Raw genomic sequence first — 22,983 nt, forward strand, 5'->3', positions numbered from 1 at the left:
CTGAACTCCTTCCCTGCTCTTACACTGGATACGAGGGAGGGAGCTAGAGAAGCGACCTACGATGAACACGATCACCACGTGGGAACCAAGCACCAAGTGTAGGTCTGCAGAAGCTCCGTGAGACATAACCCCAACATCCCAATTGCAATAGGCTGGTCAATCAAATGCTGTGTGAAAATCAAAACGAACAACAGAAAACACCATCAGTCAGCCATATTCCCTTCTTACCTAAACTGACCACGGAATGGCACTGGGGTAAACAGACACACACTGTCTTCCGCATACACATACGAGGGAATCAGATAGGAAGACTCAGGTCAGTTCAGAACCCCCAAAAATTTGGAGTCAAATGGGCAGTCCTGAAATCCTTCTTGGAGAACCCCAGAAATAAAACTAGAAAGTGGTTTTTATTTGGCCATGAACTAGTCTCTCCCATAAGTCGGGATGGAGAGCATTAAAGCTCCCGGAAAATCACAATACTGCAGACTAAGAAAATGGAAGAATGGTGTGTCAGTTCCCTTTGGGGTCAGGCTTCGATCCAACAGAAGAGTCAGTGTAGCGGGTACAGGGAAGATGGCTAAGCACCTCCTACAGAAGTGGGGCAGGCAAGGAGTCTGCCTGGAATCCCCACACTCAGGGAACTGAGGCAGATGGAGATTCCAGGACAAGCTGGCTAACTAAAATAACGGAATGGGGGGCTCTGGCTTCCCGAGACCCTGTGAGTAAATAAAGCAGAGAGTCATCAAAGAAAACACACAATGTCAACCTCTGGCTTCCACATGCATGCAGATGTTCATCCATGCCCACATGTGCAACTCCACACATGCAAACACATGTACCACACACACATATATATGTAGATAAGACAAAGAGTCAATACCAAGAGGGTTGCCACCATGGACTCCTTGAAAACTCTGAAATCATACTGAAGGGTATATAAGATGGTACAAGGGTGGATAGGCTAACAAAGAAAAAAACATGCAGAGTTTCCGGGCATCGTGTCCAGAGAGACAAAGCGACTTTCCTGGGTCCCCAGGTGACTTGGAGGTTCACAGAGGGCTCAAGTAGGACTCTGATTTGAAGGTGTATGGGACGGGTGGTGCTTCCCACTCACACCTCTCTGGGAAGAGCACACTGAGGTATGCAGGGAAGTGAAATTGGGGTCCTCCTACCATCATTTCCCCTTTCTGGAGGTGATCACCGTTTGATGCAGATGCAGGCTGGGCTTCTGTGACCTCCCAGGAGGAGCCTCAGCCATCTACAAGGGTGTACGCCTTTCTCCAATGGCTTCATCTCCTCTACGATCCAGCCAAAAACTGTTAATTAAATTACCTTTCCGTGTAGTAAGTCTAGACAGTGACCGCTTCACAGTCATTTATGGAGACCCTCAGAACTCTGCTTGTAGGGCTGGGGAGATAGCCTATTCCATAGAGTGCTTGCCACACAAGAACAGGTTGCTGAATTCAGGTCCTCAGTACTACATTAATGAAAGGGGGATGTTGGGTAGACGGCAATAATGCCCATGAGGAGAGAAGTCAGGAGGACAGGAGAAGCTCTGGGGTTTGCTGACTGGCCAGCCTAGCTAATCCATGAGCTCACGGTCAGGTGAGACCCTTTTGAAGAAGACCCCAAGCATCAAACTCAACCTCTGCAGGCACACAGCCACACACATACGTGTGCATGTATTAAAATGTGCACATTTACTCAACACGCACACAGAGATATGTCCATATTCATATAACACACATACAAGCAATCCACCGATCAAAACCAAGAACTGTTTGGGCCATCACTGAATTAGATAAGAACCCTAAAAAGCAAAGGGCAAGCCATGGGGTAGTCTGGATCACAGCCAAGCGCAGGAACAAGACAGTCCAACAAAGGGGCTGGAGAGATGGTTCAGTGGTTAAGAGCACTGACTGCTTGCCCAGAGGACATGAGTTCAATTCCTAGCACCAAAGCAGCTTACAACTATCTGTATCTCCAGTTTTAGGGTGTCTGACACCCTCACACATATATAAACATTGCTAGACTGTAAGATTATTGTCAGCAGGGCACACAGCTAGTTCTTAATCTTCCAGTGTGTTGCATTTTGATTTTGTGCTAAGCGAGCTGTAAAAGGCTGTTTATCTAAGACAGGACAACAAAGGCTATCCCCTTTGCTGCTGAGAGTGCCTTCAGTGCTGCTCTCTCTCACTCTCTTGGATACCATTTCCTCAAGTCTCACAGTAAGAAAAATGGCAGAGAGCAAAGTATTACAACCCCACCAGACCCTAGGCTATTGAAATCATCTAAGACTCCACACAGCTCACCGTTTTTAAAGATTTATTTGCCTATTTTATATATGTGAATATGCTGTTGTCCTCTTCAGACACACCAGAAGAAGGCATCGGATCCCATTAGAGATGGTTGTGAGCACCATGTGGGTGCTGGGAATTGAACTTGGGACCTCTGGAAGAGCAGTCAGTGCTCTTAACCGCTGAGCCATCTCTCCAGCCCCCTGAATGCTGAATTGTTATGTCAACTTACCATAGTCTATAATCATAAGAAAAGAGAGTCTCCATTGAGAAATTATCTAAATCATGTGGCCATGTCTGTGGGAGACTGTCTCGGTTATTAATGGATATAAGAAGTCTCAGCCGGTTGTCACCAGCTCCATTTCCTGAGCAGGGGTTTCTGAATGGGGGAGAAAAGTTAAAACTGAGTGTAGGAGGCAGCTAGGACAGGGAGTGAGTAAGGGCCTTCTCCCTGGTCTCCCTGCTGGAGATTCCTGCCTTGACTTCATTACAATTTTCTGACCATTGCATCTGCCTAGCATCCGTGATTGATTAGGTCTATAATACCCTGCCCAGTGACTCATACCCAAGGCTGGTCCCATCCTATGTCACTATTAAGAGATTGTGGGGAGGGGTGTCGCTGCTGGGAGATTCTAGCTCATTGGAAGCCTGCCCTTGAAAGGAACTGTGGGGTCCTGTTCTCCTCCTCTTTTAAATTATGCTTTCTAGCCATCAGGCGGCAAGCTGAGACTCTAACCCAGACCTTACTTCCTGACCCCAGGATCTTCCTTGGCCCAGGGCTCCTAGCAACAGGGCCACCTAAGCCAGGACTGAAATTTCCAAAACTATAAACCACCATCAACATCTTTCTTTTTAAGTTAGTTATCCAAGTTATTTGACCACAGTCAGATCAGCTTTCTATAACAAGTGGCTTGCTGTTTTATTTTATATTTTTAAAGATGAAGCCTCATGTGATTTTATAGGATTTACTCTTTCTGTGTAGGGTAAACATTGTTTTTACCCCTTATGGCTATCAAGTAAGACATCTTCCTTTGAGTCAAATAAAGTGCGGGTCTTGGGACTTGGATCCTGGTGCACTATGCCCTCTGACCCACATACCTGACCCCATAAGTAGGATAAATTTGGGGGTGAAAAGGAGATGACCAATCAAGTCTTTGGAACAGTGGAGCACTGACTTGAGGAGACAGTTCCTGGCTTCCATATTGGCTTAATTTCCTTTTTTCCCTCTCCTCTTCTTCCTCACTTTATTATGTGTAAGTGAGTGTGCTTGTCTGCTAACAGAGGTCAGAAGAGGGAGTAACAGGTAGCAGTTAGCTATCCAATGTGGGTGCTAGGAACCCAAGTCTGACCCTCTGGAAGAGCAGCTACCCTTTGGCTGCTGAGTTATCTCTCCAGCCTCTTCTGTTAGAAATCACTCAGGCTGCCATAGCTCAGACGCCTTCTCTATAAAATAAAACCAGCTACAATTGCCTGCCCTGCCTCCATCACATGAGGGTTGTAGGTTCAAGTAAGATGGTAGATGTGAAACTCCTTTGTAGAACAAGAAGGGGTTCTGTGTGCAAACACGCTATTATTAGCATTATTCATATTTGTCACTTTTGTGTTAAAACATGGGATGAAGTAAACCTTTAAAACACTGTGATGATCTCAAGTTTCTTTTATTAATTAGTTTTTACTTTTTGTGCATGTGTATTTGTGCACACACAAACACATACACACACACACACACACACACACACTATTTGAACATCTACTGTCCTCAGAGGTCAGAGGTGGGTGTTGGATCCCCTGAAAATGGACTCATAGGTGGTTGTAAGCTGCCATGAAAGTGCTAGGAAGTAAACCCAGGTCCTTGGCAAGAGCCATAAATATTCCTAACCTCCGAGTCACCTCTCTAGCCCACCCCTACACTTCATGCCAAGACAAAAAAATGGTTTTACCATTATTTATGAATAGTTGTCCTGATTTCAGCACCATATAAGCCGGATAATTGAAACATGAATTAGATTTTCATGTGCATATGAAAGCCTGTATCACAGTCTCTTTCTCTCTCTCTCTCTCTCTCTCTCTCTCTCTCTCTCTCTCTATATATATATATATATATATATATATATATATATATATATATATATATATATAATATATATGTGTGTGTGTAATATCTCCACACACACATACGCGCGCGCGCGCGCACACACACACACACACACACACACACACACACATTTATAGTTTTCATTCCGCACCTTGTATCTGCATTATACAATCAATATTTGAGCAGTGCACATGAACTCGCTGGTCAGGGAATATCGTGAATAAAAACAGTGCTATCACATTCCGTACTGTGTTTATTTCTTAGGAGCTCAAATTCAGTTTACTCTCAATCGCAAGACCAGGAAACCACCTCTTCCAGAAGGGAGGAGGCATCGCATTCTCTGGAAAGCCTCCCCAGAACAGTTGCTGGCTTTCCTGCACTGCCCCCTTGTGGAACACTCGAGCAGAACATCCAGATTCGCCGGAAAGCATCTTGGGACTGTGCCCAGCCTACCTCAAAGCCTTAGATGCCCCTAGAACAGCTCCAACCTTTTCAAAGAAGCCCCAGAGAAAGGAGTTCAGAATTCATCCGCCCGCAAGGATTCTGGCAGAGCGCTCTCCACTGACAGACGTCACTAACATTCCAGTTATGATTCGTACAAACACGCGTTCCGGGTGAACCCGTGTTCTTTTCAGAGCGTGTTTATCTTTAAGGGGTATTGCGTGCGAAACTCCCAAAAGAAACTGAAGCAGCTGGGAGAGTCGTAGGTTACCAGCCACACCTACTCCTTTCTTAGCAGGAGGGATTATCTCCTGTCTGCTCCCATCCCATGGAGCAGCAGAAGGGCAGGGTTAGTGCTCGCCTCCATGTGTGTCTGTGGGAGTATGCCTTGGCTGCTAATTGATGTAGGCGAGGTTGGGGGAGTGGGGCAATGGCGTCCCTAGGCAGGCGCTCTGGGGATGAATGAGAGAGTTAATAATAAATGCTTGAGCAAGTAAGCTAGCAAACAGGATTCCTCCATAGTTTCTGCCCTCACTTCATGATGGACGGTAAGCTGGAAGTGGAAGCCTAGGTTTCTTCTTCTGTTCGTGAGGTTTGTCAGCCACAGAAAGAAAACGTGAACTGCTAAGATTTTTTTTAAAAGATTCATTCATTCATTCATTCATTCATTTGAGTACATTGTAGCTGTCTTCAGACACACCAGAAGAGGGCATCCGATCCCATTACAGATGGTTGTGAGCCACCATGTGGGTGCTGGGAATTGAACTCGGGACCTCTGAAAGAGCTGCTATCTCTCCAGCCTCAGGTTCTAAGACTTTAAAGACAATCAGAGATAAAAGTCCTGTGCCAGACAGATGATTTCCAGATAGGTCTCTTAGCCTGTAGACGACCTCTTCACTTGATGGCAGCCCCGGGTGCACATGGATTTACCTCTTAATATTTAACTCATATTTTTTGGTGTTATAGCAAGTCCAGCCACACTGTGCAAGCACTGTGGTGAGTAAAGAATTAGTTTGCTACCTGTCTCAGCTCCATCCAGACAGGTGCAGGCACACTGGGGGCAGAGTACCCAGCGTGCATCACAGTCTGCTGAATTCCATTCCTGTGACTGACTTTGTACAGTTTTCTTTCCCTCCCCTGAACACGTTCTGGTGTGTAAAACCACTGTTTCACAGAGCCGAAGCCTCCCTACAACATGCACACCAGTTGTTCCAGTAGCCAAAATCCACTACCATTGTGTGCAGGTGACTGGAAGCAAACACAATCACAGTTTGTGTTCCTGTCAGTAGATGTTCCTAAGAAGAGTCAGATCATTAGAGAACCTGGCACTGGCCAGAGAACCAACGGGGATTGAGTGCCATGTTTTAAGAAACAATTGAAAACAGAAATCCACCTGGCAGTGGTGGGCAGGACCGGGATGGCATGGGTGAACGGAGTTCTTCAAGGGAAGACAAGAGGTGGCATTTGAGACGTCCTCATTTAGGTAAAGAGTTGCTTGTCCAAGGAACTGGTACTGCTGCACAGGGGAGGGGTCAGGGACAGATGCTACAGGGATTGGACTTGACTTTGATAGGAAGGTATCTTGGCTTGCCCTAAGGGTGGGCTCAACAACTACTCTTACATAAAATACCACAGGCCTAGCTTGGTGCTTCCACAAATGCATGTGACTGTCTAGGGCTGGGGTCCTCAACCTCTGGGTTATGACCTTTTGGTGAAATTTCTATCTCCGAAAGTATTTACATTACAATTCATAACAGTAGCAGGATTACAGTTAGGAAGTAGAAATGAAAATAATGTTATGGTTGGGAGGTCACCACATAAGGAACTGTATTAAACGGTCGAAGAGTTAGGAAGGTTGAGAACCACTGGTCTAGGGAGTCAGTTCTGCTCTGTACCCAAATCCCATAGGGGAAACAGCTTGGACACTCAGAAGTGTGGACAATCCTGAGAGTTTAGAGGAGACCACCACTTCTGCTCACATTCCTAGCCCAAGAGGAACCCACCTAGAGCCCTCAGGACATGGGAGCCCAGGAGCGGTCTGGGACAGGATCCTTCCGGTTTCTGCCTGCCCCAGAGCTGGCCCTGTGACATAGCTCTCTGTACCCAGATCCCATGTGGAGAAAGCAGTCTCTAGGAGTGCTGACACACAGGCTTATAGGAGGGTCAAGCCGCTGTCAGAGACAGCAAGACCAGCTAACACCAGAGACGACCAGATGGCGAGAGGCAAGCGCAGGGACCTAAGCAACAGAAACCAAGACTACGTGGCATCATCAGAGCCCAGCTCTCCCACCAAAGCAAATACTGGAAATCCCAACACACAGAAAAGCAAGATTTGTATTTAGAGAGTCAACGCTGCCTGCTCTTTGCTTGTATTTAAGGACAAGGTGCACAGCTTAGGCTGAAATTCACTCCTCCAATCAAGTCTCCACTACCAGTTCTTGCAGCCCCAACATCTGGTACCCTAGTTCTTGAGCTAAAGCTAAAGCAGGGGGTGTACAGAACATGGAAATGCTAACCCACAAACCATTTTGAGCCATGAAGAACCTCACAATAGTGCCAACTGGATGTTCACTGGGGGAAAGGGGGGAAAAATGAGACAAGTCCCCCAAATGGCTTCTTTATAAGACAGAGCGAAAGACCTGGACAAGGCTCTACAGCATCTCAGGAGGCTGGCGGTAAATGCAGCAGGAAGGTAGATGGAGCTCTCGGCAGTTTAGAAGCTGGAGAAATGCAGCAGAGTTGAGGGTCTTCGCCCCACTGCCTTTATACTCCGGGATAACGGAGTTCATAATTTGCTGCTATAAATGAGAGAGACACAGAGTAAGAGGCATACGGGTTTTTATGCTAGGGAAAAAAAAATCACTTCAGCTGTTCCACAAAGGGAAAGTGTCTTTGAAGATTCCCAGAACAACAGGAGCAGGCTTTGCGATCTCCTCAGACCACTTCAGGATCTCCAGGTTATAGGAGACACGGTGATTGCGTTAATGAACATGTGACTTTTCTTATTGTGAGATTCTCACACGCAGAGAGCAGTGAGGCTTGAAACTGGTAGAATGATTCTGTTATGCAAAGGGAGAAAAGAGACCGGTGTTTGTTTGCTTGCGTTTGTCTTGTTTTCTTTTTTTATATTTTTTTTAACATTTATTTATTTATTATGTATACATCATACAGCTTTCTGCCTGCATGTACACCTGCAGGCCAGAAGAGGGCACCAGACCTGATTATAGATGGTTGTGAGCCACCATGTGGTTGCTGGGAATTGAACTCAGGACCTCTGGAAGAGCAGACAGTGCTCTTAACCTCTGAGCCATCTCTCCAGCCCGTTTGTCTTGTTTTTGGAACTTTTATTTGTGGTCCTTCAGCAATGGAAGGAGGGACCGTGGAGGCCCCTGTGAGCTTCAGGGATGTCATCTAGTCTGGGGCTAAAAGCGAGTTCCAGACAAAGCTGGCTCTCTACGAAGGCACGGTGTCTCATGTTTGTAATTCTAGAGCTTGGGTGGCTGAGGCAGGAGGATTGCTGTAAGTTCCAGGCCAGCCTAGGCTAAGGTTGAGACCCTGTTTCCAAACCAAATGACATCCACACGTGGGAAAGCACACCTGCCTGCCACATGTGCACACACATGCCTGTCACACACACACACACACACACACACACACACACACACACACACACACACACAAGTTCTACTGAAAAGCCGAGACGGAGTTGAGTCATTCCTCCGAGAGGAGCTGACTCTTAGGATGATGGGATGCCTGGCTGCATGGTTCAGGGCCATGGTCTCTCCCCGTTCTTCAGTTCTCCTCCGCAGAAAATGGCAACCCTGATTCCAGTGACCTCAAAAGTCCTCACACTCAGCTCTGACGCTTCATAACTAGATTTCAATATCTTCCTAAATTCCCCGCTTCGCCGGGCATCCTTCTTTCCCAGGGCTCAACAACTCTTGTGAGACTCTAAATACACTGAAGTAATTTTCACTTCTGCAGAAAGAAATCAAGTTAATTAACACCAGTGCACAGGCTTTTCCAGTCTGTAGAAAATACACTCCAATATGTCCTCCCCTGCCGAGTGCCCCAGGAGCCTCCCACGGCACGCAGAACACTCTTAACGGTCACCGTCTTCACAATTCTGCTTGCTGCGAAGCTTCACGCAAAGTAAATAAATAATGTCGGTCAGCTCGGGTGAGAGGGAGAGGTCAGGAATGGAAGAACGGGTTTTATCAACGTTCACCTTCTTGTCCTTGAAGATGGGTGGGGTCTCAGAGAAGTGAGCACAGGAACCCAGGGGACAAGGGCTGGTGTGGGAAGCAGAGTGGGTTCTCGAAAGGCCGTGAGGGGCATCTGTGAGTCAGGGACTCCGGGATGTGGCGGGGGGGGGGGACCAGGAATACGCACTCCTGTCAGACTCCTGGGGGATAACTTTCCTTGATCCGTTGATATTTCATCGGGAAAAAGGTGGACACCATTTCATCCCCCATTTCAATGAATGCAGGTGAAGCACTGAGTTACAGGCAGGGTCAATAGAAATCTAGCAAAAAAAAATTTTTTTTTAAGTGTGTGTGTGTGTGTGTGTGTGTGTGTGTGTGTGTGTGTGTACACATGTGCACTTGGGTCTATATTTGTATGAGAATAAGAGGCTGTGATGGTTTATATATATGCTTGGCCCAGGGAGTGGCCCCCTTAGGTGTGGCCTTATTCGAGTGGGTGTGGCCTTGTTAGTGTGGGCATGGCCTTGTTGGAGTGGGTGTGGCCTTGTTGGAGTGGGAGTGGCCTTGCTGGAGTAGGAGTGTCGATGTGTGCGTGGGCTTCAAACCCTCACCCTAACTGCCGGGAAGTCAGTCTTCCACTAGGTGCCTTTAGATGAAGAAGTAGAACTCTCAGCTTCTCCTGCACCATGTCTGCCTAGATGCTGCCGTGTTCCCACCCTGATGATAACGGACTGAACCTCTGAACCTGTAAGCCAGCTCCAATTAAATGTCCTTATAAGAGTTGGCTTGGTCATGGTGTCTGTTCACAGCAGTAAAACCCTAACTAAGACAAGGATGAAAGTGAAGTTTTTGATCCTGCCAGACAGGTTGGACAGTGAGCTTCTGAGAACCGCCTGTGTGCGCATCTCCAGCTCTGGGGTTACAAGCTCCAAACAGTTTAAAACAGTGGTGAGTTCCCAGAGCTGGTAGAGCATGTGACGGAACCAAAGGACCAGAGCCATAAATGCTGAATGCAGCAATGGGAGGGGTAGAGACAGAAGAAGGAAAGAGTTCAAAAGATCCGCCATTGATAGGGGTTGTGTCCCGTGAGGGTGGGTGGTGGGAAACTCTGCTTCCCTCTACTTCGTCACCAGACACATAACCCGTTGTGTGGCAGGCCCGCCATTTCTGCCGTCTCTACAGAGCCATCCCTCTGCCTTGTCCAGGCATTCTTTTCGGCATTACCATTTCAACCATCAACCAAAACGTCCCTCCACTTCCGGTACCAGACACGAGGAAGACTGTTGAAAGCTTGGGAGAGCCTGGAACACCTAGGATGGTTGTGCTCGAGCGCGTCTGAGTTCTTTAACTGATGTGTAACGAATGGGTTCCACGGCATAAAACAGTACCCTGAATTCACACAGTACAAATGACTCTCTAACAGATAAGGGTTTCTGCAGTGTGGCCTGGATTCAGGTGTCTGTCATTCCCTCCCCCTCTCTTCTCTCTTCTCTCTCTCTCTCTCCTTCTCCCCTCCCCCTCCCTCTCCTCCCTCTCCTCCCCCTCTCTCTGTTCTCTCTCTTCCTCCCTCCTTCCCCCTCTGTTTCTCTCTCTTCTTCCCTCCTTCCCCCTCTATGTTTCTCCCTCTCCCTCTCCCTCTCCCTCTCCCTCTCTTTCTCCCTCTCTCTCTCTCTGTGTCTCTCTCCTTCTCTGGGCAAAACTCCTATTAAAGTATGTTCAGTGTTTAACAGAGAGAAAGTAGGGGGAGTTACAGCGCGTAAGTGAAAGTACCGGTTTGTTAAGCGAGGCAAGAAATCTTAACTCCTGTTCAGTCCAGTTTCCCCGCTGGTTGTAACACTGCCCCCTAGCGTTTGAAAAAGTACATGACTGAACCAACGACTTGCTAGCTTTGAACTGTATTGGGCAAACTTAAAGGTCTAAGCAGGCATGGTGATACGCCCACTTTTGCTTTCTCTGTCATATGAGATTTAATCTCTCTTCTTGTCCTTTGTGGCCACTGGTTCATTCTCATTCAGAAAAAAAAATCTGCAGAGACGTGTCTAAGAATGTATTAATTAGAAAATTTCCACTTGGAATGACTTTCTAGGCCTGAGTGCACCGTTTTAAGCAAGAAACACATTTCAATAGAAAAATGTCTCATATAGTCACTGCTGACATTGTATTAAATACTACGTTAGGAAAAACAATGGATCTAAAACAACTTCAGGGGGGAAAAGCAACAACTGCGGGAGGGGCTGGGAAGATGGTTCCATCAATAAAGTGCTCCTTATAAAAGCTTGGGTCCCGAGTAAAGGAGGCTACCACATGACTTAAGCACTTAGCCAGCCCCAGAGAAGCAGAAAGGGTACAACCCTGGAGCCAGGCGTCCACAAGCCCTAGGTCAGTGAGAAACCACAGCCCAGAAGTCAAGATGGAGGACTCCCAAAGAATACAGCGCTAAAGGCTGATTTCTCGCACATACATCAGCATGAGATGAATGACACACACACATGCACACACACACACACACACAGAGAGAGAGAGAGAGAGAGAGAGAGAGAGAGAGAGAGAGAGAGAGAGAGAGAAGTTTGATGTGTGCAGTCCCTATGAGTAGGCTTGGACCTTGGGGTAGCCGTATCTGGAGCTTCTTCAAACCTTTAGGACACAGAGCACATTGGGGGTTGGGGGTGGGTATCTCAGGTACCCGGGAATGTGCCCAGGCAATGGACTGTGGGAACCCAGTCTCCTTAGGCTGCCTCTTAGGATGAGGGGTCCAGTTCCTGTCTGCAATGCACCCCAATAGGAGGTGCCACGCCCAAACAGGCTTCAGACGCCAGAGGAACAGTGACTGCAGACTGGGCTCTGCAGAGCTGTGAAACTGTAGTCACCTGCTCCCACGAGATGAGTGTCTCAGGTTTACCACAGTGGACGCACTGGCGTTTTCTCTGTTGGACCAGGGTCTTTTTTATCCTACATTGAGGAGACAGTATTCACATCTATTTGTTGTGTTCCGAGAGCATGGAGACTACCCCGTGTCAAAGGATCATAACAAAAATGTGCACTCTTGTTACACGAATGTTTAAAAATCCAGATGCCTTAAAATCAACCACAAGCTTGTACATCACATTTCCAACGACGGACAAGGAGAAGTAGGTTGGGCAAGAATCTCTTAGAAACCCATGGAGGCACAAAGTCTATATCCCAGTGCCCGCATGTTCTTCTCTGTGGAGTCTAGCCTTAGACCGTGTTTCATGTGGAATGAAGGGTTTTTCCCTCTGCGTTTGGAATTTTAAGTGCAATTTCTTCTTGTTGCTAATTTATAATCGGCCACTAGGTGGAGCAGTTGTTCCTTTACTCTTTGAGCACGCTGTGAAAAGTATTCTTGGATTTTCTTTATGAGGCTTAGTGTAACATAATTTTGAAAAGTAAACATCTAAAGGTCGTGGGCATCCACGGAACACTTGAAAGTCCTAATTTCATGTTGTTCCAGTCAATCACGTAGCTGTTCTGCAGGAAGCCAGCATAGATCATTTTTACGGCCATACATCAAATTTCTGAAGCGTTGGAAATGCATGTGCACACACACATACCTAAGTAGACACATTTTTGTATTTTAACTGTTTTAAAAATGGGTGCCTGCCATTGTCACAACCATGTAACTGTGAGAGGAAGACACCTGGCACTGTTTCAGAGCTGGCTTTATCCTGTAACCAGCTCTGCTTCTGAAGCAGGTCGGAAGATCCCGCTTATATATTTTAAACTCATAAGAGAAGTTGCATCTGAAACGCTTACATTTAAGAAAAGGCAGAACACGGCGATGGGGACATATGGGGTTATAGTAAGGACTTCAGTCCATAACAGGGATTTAAAATCTCCAGGGGAGGGGCTGGAGAGATGAGAGCACTGACTGCTCTTCCACAGGTCCTGAGTTCAATTCCCAGCAACCACATGGTGGCTCACAACTCCATATAATGAGATCCGATGCTCTCTTCTGGTGTGTCTGAAGACAGCTACAGTGTGCTCACATGCATAAAATAAATAAATGGAGTTCATTCCATCATAGCCTCGTTCCTACAACCTCACTGACAAATTAAAACTACAGTTCCTATCTGTATAAGATTTGTCATGAGAGGCAGGTGTCACATACACCAGCAGAGATCCCCCCCTCAGGCAGGAACTTATGCATAACCCCCAGCTGCAAGGTTGCCTCAAAGGGGACCATAGCGCTCTGCCTTTTTAACTCAACCGAGTCATGAGGGAAGTTTCCAAAGGAACCCAGGAGAGCGTCAATCTTGTCTCCTAGGTCTGCCACCAGCACATCCGTCAGTGACAGAACACAGACAGACAGACTGCAGCTCTCTGGTGTGACCACTAGCTAAAAGAGGACTGGGAGATAGATACAGGATGGGATGCTTTTTCAGAGTACGCAATGCAACCACTGGTGTTTATCAGCAGCGTTGGTCTCTGTGAGTGACAGTCTCAAAAGGACCACCTCTGTACAGAGGAGCAACAGGAAGGCACGGCCAGGCAGCTTGGGACCTGCTGAGTCTCCACTCCGCCAACACACAAAACCCAGGGCCTTAGTGTCTTTATTCCCTGGTGCTTCCTACACTCGGTTATTTATTTAGAGTTTTAATACATGAAGGGTTTTTCTGCTTCTCCGACATAAAGAGGTCAGGTTTTTAAAGACATCCCCCATGCTCTCTCTCTCTCTCTCTCTCTCTCTCTCTCTCTCTCTCACACACACACACACACACACACACACACACACCCTTTCCTCTTTCTTTCTTTTTTTTAATTCTTTTTTTTTTTCTTTTCTTTCTTTTTTTTCTTTTTTTTTTTTTTTTTTTTTTTCCGGGGCTGGGGACCGAACCCAGGACCTTGCGCTTCCTAGGCAAGCGCTCTACCACTGAGCCAAATCCCCAACCCCCCCTTTCCTCTTTCTTAAAGAACAGAAGAGGAAAAGTCTCTCCCCAAGCAGAAAACTGTCTCACCCATCAGAATGGAATATGTACGTCCAATGGGTTTTTAACAAACACCTCTCAGAACAGGCTCCGTCATGCCCATTCCTCATCGTGGCCAGCGGCTTCACTGGGGCAAGGTTAACATCAATCCGGGAGCACCTGGTGTTTTTCACAAAAGCCACCAGTCTGTCTGTCTCTTCCTAAGATTACTGTGGATTCGTAGGAGTCCCAGATTGAAGATGGATTCAGAGACTTTCTGGCAACAATTGTCAGCTGAAAAGGACAGTGACAGCTTTATCAAAATGCAATTTTTGACATCCCCCCCTCCCCACCCACTCTCCCTCCTCCTTTCTCTCCCTCCTTGCTTGCTCTTCTGAATTCTAGGCAGCCTTGGGCAACAGCATTACAGACCTTGCCGCTGACTGAGTCTCTCAAACAGCGTTGGCAAGCTAGTTCTTTTTGAAGGCAGACCCGACCAAAAGGTTGATTTGGGGGGGTTACCTAGAGGAAAGAGAGCAGACACTCCTGCTGTCGCCATGGGCAACATCAATAAGAACATCGTTTTAAAAGGTGAAACAGAAGCCAGGAAGTACCTGGCAGCCAAGTGACACTTAGATGCCTTTACTTAGGGATTGAGCAATTCAGCTTGATCCTTGGACAGCTCTAGGTCTTGCATATGAGAAATGTTTCGGAAGCAGGAAGTTATCTGTCTAAAATACAAACCTTCACCCGTTAGTCAAGGTAATCGGAAACAACCCCACCAAACGGCAGGAAATACCACAGGAGTGAGAGACTGGGCATAGTCCCAGGGCCCAAAGCTCTGCCAAACTCCACACAGGCAACCCTCACAGCCACTTCTACTCCACGAGAAAGGGAGACTTGGATGTTCAAAGACTAAAGGACTTCCCCCAAATAGATGCGGGAAAGGTACAGGAAAAGTAGGCTTTGGGCTTTAAAGCCTTCTAAAAACATCAGCCAGTGACACGGGGTCATGGGGATGAGGGAAGAGCCTCGCAGAAAAGGCAGAAATAGAAGTTTTCTTTTATGACCATTTTAGATAGAAGCCTTTTCCCCAAGGAGACGGGCTTCTAAAAGATAGCAAAGGTCTTTTATCTGTCCCAGGTTAGCCAAAGAGAGAAACCTCTAGCTGTTTCTGTAAAAGAATACAAGCTTTTGACATCCCGTGTGCAAAGGACTAAGCAGGGATTTCCAAGGTCACTGTAAGCTGAGGTGTTTGGTCCCAGGACAAAGTGCACCATGCACATGCATTGCCCCGCTACTGCCAGAAAGGAACACTCCCTCCTGATCTTGATGTAAAAGTAGGCTCTTGTCACCCTTGTGACTATGAACAGAATGAGGGGGTTGGAAAGTATTCAGTAAAACAAGCTGAAAGGAAGGCCGAGCTAGAGTTTGTAGCCAAGTGTGTTTGCATGTGTGTGTGTGTGTATGTGCACGTGTCTACTTGTGTACATGTGTGCATGTATGTGTGCATGTATGTATACATGTATATATGTGTGTGGACTATATGTGCACGTGTGTGCATGTATGTACTGTGTGTGCATGTTTACATGCCATGTGTATATGTGTGTGCATGTATGTAAGTGTATATGCATGAGTGTATGCATGTGTCTATGTGTGTACATGTGTGCAGTATGTGTGTATGTATATATGGGTATGGATGTGTATGTGCATGTATATGTGCATGTATATCTGCTTGTGTGCATGTGTGTGCATGTTTACATGCCATATGTATATGTGTGTGCATGTATGAGTGTGTGTGCATGTATATATGTGTGCATACATGCATGTGTTTGCATATATGTTTGTATGTGAATGTTGTATGTACATGTGTGTACAAGCCATGTGTATATGTGTGTGCATATATATACAGGTGTATATATATGAGTGTGTACATATATATATATATATAGGTGTGTGTACATGCATGTATGTGTGTATGGGCATGTGTATATGGGCATGTGTGCACTTGCATGTGTGCACATGCATATGTAATATGTGTATGCATGTGTACATGTGTGTTTGTTTGTTTATGTAGATGAGGATGCACATGTATGGGAAGGCCAGAGGTCAACCCTGAGTCTCATTCCTCAGTTACTGCCCACCTTGCTTTTTTAAGAAGCCTCAAACTCATCAAGTAGGCCCTGATGATTGGCCTATCTCCGCCCCCCCCAAACTCAGGAAGGACAAGTCTCCACCACTACGCCTTCAACTTGTGGAGCCGTCCCAGATTTTAAGAATCCCAGCTCAACACTGCATGGTTTTATTCCGTCCAGAAGAGGAATGAAGACAGTATGGTCGGACAGAGCACCATGTTCAGCAAACTCGGCAGCAGGTAGACCCAGCTCTCCCTGCACAGCCTGCACCAAGCTCATTCATTTACGTCACAGTGTAGAGGGCATGGGTGCACGCAGCTGAGAGGGAGCTCATGCTGCACTCTGAAAGGCCACTATTCATTAAGACTCCATCTTGGGGACATAAGAGATGGCCCAGCAATTCCTGGGACTCGCACCACAATAGGAGAAACGTGGCTTTACCAGTAGTGCTTAGACCTTCAAAACGCACCCTGTGGCTTACGAGAGCCCCTTCCCCAAAGGTAAGTAAAGAGATAACATTTTAAAGCAAGACCCCATCTTGGGTGCCAGTGTTTCTAGCCAGTGGAGACAATCCTGCTACTGTCGGGAGCTGAGGACTGGAGGAGCCCATGGTATCCAAAGGTGAGAGGAAACCACCCTGCACGGGTGGAGAAATAAGACACCAACACTGAGGGTTTAGTTCCTCATTGTACCGGCCAGGTGGTTTATGACCCTCCAGTCAGAAGGAACAGAGTGCGTAAGAACTACTCCAGCACCAAAAAGCCAGGCAGGGGAGCCGAGAGATGGTTCTGTTACTGACATTTATTGGTTTCCCATTTTATTAAATGTTTGACCCATTTGCACAGCTGTGCCTCTTCCTTCCTCCGACGGCCTGGCAGGGGCAGGATGGCTCAGTGATAGTGACCTGTGTGTTTTCCTCTGAGCTGTTGGGAGGTGGCTTCTGCCTCCTGTGACCTCAGTCAGCCAACCGTAGAGAACAGCGGGGTCTCAGCATGGCCTACTTGGTGTTTACTGGAAGCAGCGTCCTACCCTAGAGGAAGGGAAGAATTGATTACCTAGTCCTTTGAAATCTCTTCTTTTAAGCCACGGCCCACCTCCAACTGAGGGTTCGCACGTGTATTGTCACTGCTGTTCGCGGTGATTGGGAGACACAGTTTTGACTAGTGGCTCCAACCTCGTTCCATGATGCTCTGGATGGCCAGTTTGACCCAAGAGTTGATGTTTGTCCGTAACAAAGGCCTAACCTCACAGTTAGCACTAGCGGAAGCCAGGGACTTGTGGAAGTGTTTGATGTTCTACGCTGTTGCCACACAAGACGCTGAGTGTACACACTGCTCCCGGGACAGCAGGCCAAGAGGACAGGGTCCAGTCACGTGAGATGAATGACAACTTAAGAAAGGGGAGATTTGCTTTGGCTCACATCGTATGACGATGAGGCCCATTGCGGCGCGGAATCCGTGGCAGTGAGAATGCACAAGGCTTTCACGTAGCATCCACAGTCAGCAAACAGACCCACACCTCCGTTTCACTCAGGGCTACATCCTGGTAGGTCTTCCCTTCCCAACAAAACCTCTAAGAAAACATCCCCCACCTCATACACACCCAGAAGCTCATCTTCTGGGTGATTCGAAATCCCATCAAGTTGGAAATCTAGATTAGCCATCGAAGTATGCTACTGGTCTGAAGTGTAAAGGAGTTCGACCACTTCCTAGAATTCAGCTTCCAAAAGAAAAACGAAAATTTAAGGACAGGCATCAGCTCAGTAGAGATCAACTGTCGCAGTGATAGTTAACATTGGGTTTGTCACAATAAGTCTTTGAGATATGGTGAGTGTTAAGTACTAAATGTGTGTGTGTGTGTGTGTGTGAGAGAGAGAGAGAGAGAGAGAGAGAGAGTGTGTGTGTGTGTGTGATGTGTATGTGTGTGCATATATACACACATATTCTCTCACATATTCTGATGTCAAAGGACATCTTTGTGGGCGTGGTTTTTCCTCCTCTTATACCTTTATATTAGCTTTTTGGAGTCAGACTCAGGTCGCCAGGGTTGTGTGGACTGAGCACCTGCTGAGCCGTCTTTCCAGCCCCGCAAGGCATATCTCACACCCGACAGGCACTCTCCGACCATGGCGGCTTTACTGGATGGCAAAAGCCTAGGGTAAAATAATTCACGTAGTGTTTAAGAGTTCAGGTTATAGAGCTAAGACTCTTGGGATGTGCTTCCTAACTGTACGGCTTTGGTAAAGTGGAGCCTGTGTTTCCCTCTCTAAAATGGCTTTACCACACACCTCGTGGGCCCCAGCAGCTCGGTAAGTGTGACTGGTCAAGTTTTTCTTCTCAGGACAACACACATGTCTCTGGCATCCTCTCTGACTTAGACACCGTAAGAAATAAGGCGGCTCTGTACCCTTTAGCTGAATGTACAAGGGTCCTTCAGCTTGAAGGGACTCAACACACAGCACAAGTCATGGCTACATTCACAGCTAAATTCGACAGACATCGTTTCAAGTGTGAAAACAGAGGTAAACACAGTCTTCTGGGAGTAGAGGGGAAGGGAAAATTTGAGAGGAGAGGCTAAAAGAGGAGAGTGCGGTGTTTGTCGATTCCCAGGGTGTATCTAGAGTTATAAATGGTTTCAAAGTGCTTGAGGTATTAGTGACTATGGCCAACTGACAGTTCCTCCTAGCCAGTGTGAGCTAGCTTCAGCTCACCCTTGGAAAATGTCAGCTTATGAGAAGGCTAGTTAGGGGGGGGCTAAACATTAGGAAACATCTGGAAAGATGGCTGGAGCTCAGAGCATGGTGGACTTCAGGAGTAGCAGAGGCAAGCAGAGGGGTTTTAAAAAAAGAAATGGAATACATTTTCAAAGCCCTCTGATTTGGAAAGTGGCACAAAAATAAAAATGGAGTACATCCTATTTCACAAAACATTTATACATGCAGATTTTTAAAAAGTTCCCTTTATTCTGACATAAATAAGGGAGAGGGGCACTGCCAGACTCACGGTGGCTTAAATACTAACCTTCCAAAGGCCAGTGCAATGAGGGCCACAGTGGGACCTGATTGGAACAAGTCTGTCTGTCTGTCTCTCCTTTTCCTTCCTTCTCATATATATATGTATGATATATATGTATGTGCATGTGTGTGTACATGTACATATGTGTATATGTGTTGTACATGTGTGTGCACGTGTATGTGTGCATGTGTGCATGTATGTATGATTTATTATGTATGTGTGAATGTGAGTGTATGTGTGTGAATGTGTGTATGTATATATGTGTATACATGTGTATGTTTATGTGCATGTTTGTATGTATATGTATGTGTATACGTGTGTGTGTATGCATGTGTGTGTATGTGCATTTGTGTGTGTGTGTGTGTGTGTGTGTGTGTGTGCATGTGGAAGGCCAAGGTTGACAACAGAACTCCTCAATTATCTTTCATTTTATTTATTTATATGTTTGTTTATTTATTTTGACACGGGGTCTGTCAATCAAACCCAGAATGCTCCAATAAGGCTAGTCTTCCCTGACCAGCTTGCTCTGACCCCTTTCTTCTTAAGGATAGAACTTCAGGCAGGTTACCATGCACGGCCAGCTTTTATATGAGTTCTGGGACCCAAATTGTGGTCCTTTCACATGGCAAGCATCTTAACCATTAAGCCGTCTTCCCAGGCCCTGGAACAAGACTGGCGCCTGCACGAACTGATGAATATCCCCCTGAGTCAGAGAGACATGGCCTGTAGGGATAGCTCCATGGTACACTGGAGGCCATAACCTCCACAAGCCAAGTGACAAGCAGGGGACTGACTCTGCTGAGCATCTTTCCAGACTGGTGAGCTCCTCCAGGACCGTAAGGGACCAATCTACGCCGATCTGTGTTCGTCTATCAAGCTACATCTACTGTTTAAGGCAATCGACCTGTGGTTCACAGAAGCAGCTCCCAGCAAACGTGCACAACTGGTCAAACAAAGTCAGGCCGGGAAGCATCTAAGGTGGACTTTTCAGCTCCTCGACAAAGTTGTCGTTCTAGAATTGGGTCAAGCTAGAACGGAAATCCAAGTCACCTTTTCGGTGTCCCATCTACCACCACAGAGACGTCTCTTAAACACTAGGCATTCAGATACCATGGAAGCCACCTGAGTGGTTCAGAATGTCACAGTGCAGAAGCAAAGCAGAAGCCCCACCCCTACACACACCAGGGAGAGCACAGTCTCCTTGTTCTCGTCATCTCTCCAGGCTCCCATGAAGGGTTATATCCAGACTCTCACAGTCTGTTAGTGCTGGGTCACATCCACTGGGTGATGCCACTGCGTGGCCTCTGAGCACCTCTGAGGACTCGTGTGTGTCTGTAGGCTGTTTGTTCTGATGACTGGCTGATGGCTGATGGGTCTGACATCGCCCTTCAGCCTCGCCCAGAAAAGGAAAGTCACTTGAGAAACCGAGTGGGTTTTGCCAACACTGAAGGACTTGACAGGTATATCCCCAAGGTTCCTACCATCTTCTGAGGTGTTGAAAAATCCACTGAAACGCCCAAGGCAAGGTCATGTCAAAACACACAGTGGAGTCGGCGCCCCAGCACGTGAGTCAGGCGCGTCCCTGAAGCATCTGCTCCCTGAATTCTGCAGAAGGACTTTGCTTTAGGAGGAGAATAACTTAAACTGAGCCTGCGTCTGCAAAAGCCATTGACAGTGTTATCTTAGCATCTACTGAACTTCTCAAGCTTTTGGGAGGTAAGATGGTGACATTGATCCCTAGCAGGGGGGACAGAGCAACGCCGTGTTGAGCTTCCAGCCTTAGAGCATGCTCCAACCATCCCGTCCCAGGGACAGACTGCAAGGCACTGTCTCTCCGCTGCCTACACCCAAAGCAGCCTTATTGATTCTGGTCTAACCACACAGTGTGTAGCCTTTGGCACCATTGGCTCTGGGTGCTGTGGTTTCCTCAGAACAACTGACATGGCTCCTCGGGGCAGAGGTTCTGGAGCACAAACACACAGTGGCTGGGTTTTCAGAGCCAACTGGATCACAGGCTTCTGAGGAGTTCTTAAGCAATGGGCGTAAGTTCAGGCAGCCATGGTGTCTTCTCTCCGTGGATCTGTGTTCTAATGGAAGACTCGGAAAGGGGTACGACCTAACACTGGCAGGGAGGTGTCCCAGAGATGTCAGAGCCACGCCCAAAGAAGGAAGCAATGACCAGAGTCTCAGCCTGGGCCCTCCGCTGGATCGGTTCAGTGGAAAACAACCTGGTGTGCTGACTCAGCAGTTTCAGTACCACTGACCTCCCCTTCCCAATCCTCCATGCCCCATCCCAAGTGAACTGGAAAGGCAAAGCTGGAGACTCCTCCTCCTCCTCCTCCTCCTCCTCCTCCTCCTCCTCCTCCTCCTCCTCCTCCTCCTCCTCCTCCTTCTTCTCTTCTTCTTTGGTCATAAATGTCTTTAAAAAGCCTTTAAAGAAGAGTGGGCAAAGACAGCCTTGTGCTTGGTTTGCTCCTCACCAAAGATAATGAATCCCCAATGAAGTTGTCACAAAATATTGCCAGAAAAATGTTACCAATTCAATCTTGACATTCAAGCTTACCCAATATACATATATACCATATATATACATCACATTTTCTACCTATAATTTAAATTTATATCTATAATTTAAATTGCAGGCAAGTTACCTACAGACTTGGGAGTCTGCAGCGTCCTAATTTATTATTCCTTTCACTCCCTCTGTAAGGAAGGGCTCTTAGCAAATTTCCTGTGAGCAGAGTTGAGGGTGAGAGCCTAGGATGCTATCCCATCCATCTGGGATATTCTGAGATATTCCCAAGGGTCTGCAAGGTACTGTCAACCTCCATTCCACACAGCAGTGGGGCTCGGACTCCCCTACAAGCCGAAGTTACTGTTTGCCTCCAAGAAAACTCATCAAAATAAAGTCTAGGGGAAGAGCAAAAGGCACAGGAGGCGTGTTCAGAAAAGGAGCAATTGTAATTTGATCTTGGTTTCAACGTTACCTCAGCAGGCTTCTTCACTTCCAAACCCACTTACTCCTGCATCAGGAATCAATAGTAACAACATGTAGCCACAATGTGCTTGTGAGGATCGATTGATTGCACAGAGTAGGTCTCTCTCTCTCCCTCCCTCCCTCCCTCCTTGTAGACAGATGTTCTTTGGAGAGCGAGACCAGTGGCCTAATTCCATAGCTCCCTAACTCCCCCAAGTTCAGATTTAGCGGTTCACATAAAGACGCTTTCCAGCCACTTAAAATTTGTCCCTGGTACTCTGTTATCTAGGGATATTCGAGTAAAGCCTATGGCTTATCAGTGTCCTCTCTGACAAACTGGGTCTTGAAAATGTCAAAACGGAACAGCAATGACTTTGGGCTTTGGAAGGTTCTAGAAGACAAGCCAAGACAGACAGCTCGAAGGGTTAATTTTTCTTTTTCCCTCAGACTCTCACTGAAAAGGGACCCTCTCCCGTCACTCAATAGGTGATACAAGAAAGGACTGGGAAACAGGAACGGAATCTCCGACTGTGATTGCTTCTGGGTATTGTGACGTCACAATGTTCCCATCCAGGCTGGAGAGCCTCATCAGTACTGGTTTATCTAAACCTGGGCACTGCTTGGTAACAGGACAGTGAGGAAGAAAAACAAACAAACAAACAAACAAAAATAGAAATATATTCAGGGTGACTATGACTCCTTTATGTTCTTTTTTCCCCCATCTTTGCGGGGTATGTACATCTGCCATTGCTGTTCCTCCTCAGGCGCCAAGCGTGTTTGAGATGATGTCTCTCGATGGGTCCTGATGCTTGCCTAATTGGCCGGACTGGTTAGCCAATGAGCACTAGGAACCCTCAGGTCTCCGCCGCCTCTGAGATCTCCGCCTCCTCTGAGATG

The sequence above is a fragment of the Rattus rattus genome, chromosome 18, assembly GCF_011064425.1.
Source record: "Rattus rattus isolate New Zealand chromosome 18, Rrattus_CSIRO_v1, whole genome shotgun sequence".
NCBI lineage: Eukaryota > Metazoa > Chordata > Mammalia > Rodentia > Muridae > Rattus > Rattus rattus.